The sequence below is a fragment of the Cyprinodon variegatus genome, unplaced genomic scaffold, assembly GCF_000732505.1.
Source record: "Cyprinodon variegatus isolate N-32 unplaced genomic scaffold, C_variegatus-1.0 Scaffold1638, whole genome shotgun sequence".
NCBI lineage: Eukaryota > Metazoa > Chordata > Actinopteri > Cyprinodontiformes > Cyprinodontidae > Cyprinodon > Cyprinodon variegatus.
In genome coordinates, this window is record NW_015152091.1 from 51,926 (window position 1) to 56,780 (window position 4,855).

At 38.7% G+C, this 4,855-nt stretch overlaps 1 pseudogene; it reads left to right on the plus strand.

Annotated features, from left to right (window-relative positions):
- The first annotated feature begins 2,399 nt into the window (after positions 1 to 2,399).
- On the plus strand, positions 2,400 to 3,065 carry LOC107104174 (annotated as a pseudogene).
- The last annotated feature ends 1,790 nt before the right edge of the window (positions 3,066 to 4,855 follow it).

A 4,855-nucleotide genomic window follows, 5' to 3' on the forward strand; every position in this document is an offset into this window, starting at 1 on the left:
TAAACATGTTATATAAACATGTTATTTAAATCAAATTATTGGTAGGGACAAATAGGTCGGTCCAAATTTTTGATAGGGACATGTCCCTATGGTCCCTAAGCAGACCTACGAACATTCCCTCAAATCACGCTGCCTTTGCCGCTTAGCTGTGATGCTGTTCAGAACATCAGAACCTGCCAAATGTTGAAAGGGCAAAATTATTGCTATTACTGTTAATATATAATAGAAATTTACACATTTAGTGACCTGGATTGGTTTAGCGACACTAAAGTCTCCCTCTTGTCATTTTCTGAAACTTGGCAGCTGTTTAACCAGTTCTTGTAATGAGGAAGGATGGACACACTGACAAACTGATCTTACTGAAAACGAGAAAATGTTTAGTTGAGAGTCAATCACTCTCTGGTAAAACTCACCAGTAGAAACAGGAAAGAAAGCGGAGGCGAAGAGCAGAAGACAGGCCATTTGCTGAAATACTTAGTTTGGTTTAACATTCGGTTTTAAAAAAAAAGTTCTAACTTAATTCACACCAAAAACTAGAGATGATCAGATGAGCTGAAGCTTTTAGGCATGTGTCGAGTAGGCATGTGTCGTTTCCGCGAGCTTTGCTTCATTTCATGAAGAAGCCAAAGTTGATGGGTGAAGCCCTGCGCCCCCGCTTAACCACGTGACCCTTCAGGAAGTGATTCACTCGCCAGGAACTTCTACAGGCATCTAAACAGCCTCAGTATTCAGCAAAGATGTGGGAATTTGGAGGAGAGCTGCTGTTAGCTGGATAGAGTTTGGATATATTCTAAGAAAAGATTGGTTGGAAAAACAACTAATCTAGTCGGTTAAAACTCTTCAGGTTAGAATAAACAATGTAATAATCGAAATATGAGCAAACCGCTGGTTGAAAATGGAACATTAGTGTTGAATAGTATTGCTTTCTAATTACCATTACTAGTGGCGTCGGCTTTAAGACATTGCCTTCCAATCTTAAGGTTGTTGGTTAAAGATCCACCTTTGAAAGTTGCAATAAAACATTTTTTTCAGGTAATGTGACTAGTTTGCATTGGTTTGCCAAATTAGATTGGTGGGTTAGGCCAAAAGACACATAACTTGCAACCAGATTAAAAACAAAAACAGTGGAAAAACCATTATGTTTGAATAAAATGACTAACACCTTTCATTTTGCTCATCATTGCCCAATTTGCAGAAACACTCTCACTGTCTGCGTGAGCTTATTTCACTAAAATTGCAGAAAAAACTGTGCACCTTAAATGATTGTTCTCTTCTAAGACATTTTACACACACAAAAAAAAAACATACAAAATATTTTATTATACACACTGATCATTAAAAATTTTAAAGGAACTTAAAGGTTCAGTAGGAGATATTTTTTGATGCATTTTTTAACGTGGCTTGAAGATGTCCACACAGCCACTTAGCAAGCAGTGAAATAGAAGGTCTGGAAGTGAAATTTAAATAATTGCTCCCCACTACAGTGAGAAATCAATGAATAACCCCAACCAATTACAAAAGATGGTCCATTCTACACGATTGGTTCCATGATACGTCAATCATGGTCGTCTGCTTCTCCCTCCCTCTTATGCACGTACCCTGACTCTTGAATGAATCGACCCCCCAATGCTCGTGCAGGACGCCATTGCTGGACCTGTACCAGAATCAGTGCAAACAAATAACTCTTTGTGTTTATTCCAATAAACTGTTGAAACTTTTAACCAGTCTCCGTGGTGTTCTGCATGTGGGTTAAGTCAGTGAGACCCATCATGACACTTAGCTCAAGGAAGCCTTACCTTAAGAGTTTCCACTACACCTGATAAAGCAGAAGATGGGTTCTACTATGTTCTATACTTTAAAGCAGTTGCTTAGGTAATTTGTATTCTATAAATAATGTGGTTAAAGTTTCCTCATATAGAGGCAAACCTCCTGATTACACAGGAAGAAGGCCGTTTAACTTGAAATCACTTCCTCAACAGTAGAATCAGTCAGAGGACTGAGAGGAACGATGAGGGGAACATCTCTACCATGTCTGCTCTGTAAGTAGGAACGATTTTAGCTGGATTTTCTAAAGTGCTCTTTCTGTTGGGATTGATTGAGAAAAATAAAATTATGACAAAATTGTTTGGCTCAAATCAGGTCAAAGCAATGTTAATATATATCACTGGGTAAAGAAAAATGTCTGTTTTCTTATTTAGATTGTTTTGAATCAAGAAATCAGCTCTACAATATCTTAAGTTTGACACTTCCCTACAGACTTTAGAGTCTCAGTGAGCATTTAGTCAGGAGGTTGAAGATTGAATTTCATAATAGTAATGTGTTCTTTAGGGCTGGCCTTCCTTCAATGTTCTGAAACAGAACTAGGTTGGTAAATATATATTTTTTCATCTAAAAATACAATGCAGTTTAAAAGTCTGGGTTCTTTTGAAAATAATGTGTTATTTTTTCAAATCCTTCCAGCTGCTCTGACTGTGAGTCCCAGCAGATCTCAGTTTTTTGAAGGAGACTCTGTGTCTCTGAGCTGTGAGGAGAACAACAGCTCTGCTGGATGGACTGTATGGAGGAACACAACCACAGGAACCAGGACTCAGTGTGGAGATGGATGGGGGGAACCAGCTGGTCTAAGATGTAACATGACCTACCTCCTCCCTTAGACAGTGGGGTTTACTGGTGTTGGTCGTCCAGAGAGGGAGCAGCCAGCAGCAGCATCCAGCTCACTGTCACTGGTAAGATCAGACTGTGGAGTTAGTGTTGATGAAGCTGTGTGGAAATGGATGAAATGCTGTAGTTTGTCTCTGTGTTGAGGTGGATCAGTGATCCTGCAGAGTCCTGTCCTCCGTGTGATGGAGGGAGATGACGTCACTCTGAGCTGTCTAACAAAGACAACTTCATCCAACCTCACTGCTGCTTTCTATAAAGATGGCTCCCTCATCAGGACTGAGCCCAAAGGTCACATGACCCTCCACCATATGACCAGCTCTGATGAAGGCCTCTACTGTTGTAACATCAGGGGTCATGGAGAGTCTCCATCCAGCTGGATCTCTGTTGAAGATCAGAAGGATTAACATCGTTCTTCTACTCTCTAGGTTTTAGAGAATTAATTTATTTTAATTTTTTGTTTGTTCCTCAGGGAACTTATCCCCCACTCCACCAAACCTCCCATCCTCTGTTCCTACAACCAATCCTCCTTCAGATTCCCAATTTCCTCTCTCCTTGATTGTGTCTCTTTCATGCATCAGTCCTCTGGTTTTACTGCTGATGACTCTACTGATAAAACAAAAACATTACCAGAAACCTGGGGGTAAGACTTTAGATTTTTTCGTTAAGTTTATTTTGAATATTAACTAAGCTAACTAAAATCTCTCAAAGCATAGGCTCAACTGAGGCCAATGAAGCTGGGTGGGCCACTATAACTTACAGAGATGAAAGAATATTGGAGGATCATGGACACAAAAAAGGACCTATGGAAGGTAATGATTCTGAGTACTTGGTTTTATTTAAGTGAACTTCTTAGACAGGCTTTGACAAGACTGATGTCAATGGCATTACATCTCCTCTAATGATTTATGTGGTGATGTATGTGGCCATGTTTCTGTTACCCTGTGGGGATGATTTCACAGGAATATGCTAGATTGTGGGAACCAATGACTTAACCCCAGTGAGGAAATGTTCTCTTCCTTGGGCAGAGATTAGGTTTAGGTATGTGTTTAATGGTTAAGGTAAGGGTCAGGTTTAGGCCTGAAGTTTTGCTGAGTGGGGGGGTTCTGGCTCATAAGTTTCAACTACCAGCAAATATGTTGAAGATATTGCTTTGTTATTTAGTTTCATCCTAAAATGAAATTGCTCAAAAGCCAAGCACATAGTATGTATATACTGAGATCCTTATTCTTATATCTTATATTGTACTGTTTATATGGGAAAGGATCTAATACACTGTTTATAGGGGAGAGAGGTAACTTTACTGCATGGGTTGTAACTTTACTTATTTTAGTTTATCTTATTATATTTTATTTTGCTGTATTGTAACTTACAATCTTAATTTTCTCTCTTTTGTAAATGGGTGCACTACAAGAAAAAAGTAATTCTGATTCTGATAAAGGATAGATTACAATTTAGGTATTCATTTTTGCACATTTTCTCACTATGTGTTTTCAGTACATTTCTATTGTTAATGTTTTACTGCTTTTTGTCGCTTCATTTAAACAGCTTGATCTGTTTGTCTGGGAGGGCTACTAAGCACAATTAGACTGTGTCATTATTGAGGCTCATGCAGAGTTGTGTATTTTAGGCTCCGCTATATCTGAACTTCATCTGACATCCGCTCAGAATAAAGGTAGACTCAATGCAGACCTAATATAGAAATTCAGACAGCTCAAGTTTTACAACTGGGTTAATATAAGATGTGTTACACAACCAGTGGTGTCAAAAGTACACACATTTGTTACTTAAATAGAAGTTTAGATACTGCAGCTTAAAAACAGTCTGGTAAAAGTTGAAGTATCAACTTGACCTCCTTACTAAAGTAAAAGTGAAAAAGTATGTGCTCCAAAACGTACTTAAAGTATAAAAGTATAAAGTAACCTTTAAAAAAATCAGCCAGATGCCACTATATGAATTGAAAGCTCAATTTTTAGGCTATTTCTAAAAATTCTCTGAGATAGGGCCAAGGATGAGGGAGGTCTTGTTGGTCTCCGTCTCCCGATACGCTCTCGCCTGTCTACGACCTTTCAGATATTTCAACATCTTTGTCTGAATCCAGCATTGTAGCATGGCATAGTTCAATTCACGTTAGCAGTTTGAAGAACACCTGCTTGCTTCTGATGATTTCCATTAGCTAACCAATGAGTGTTTGCGT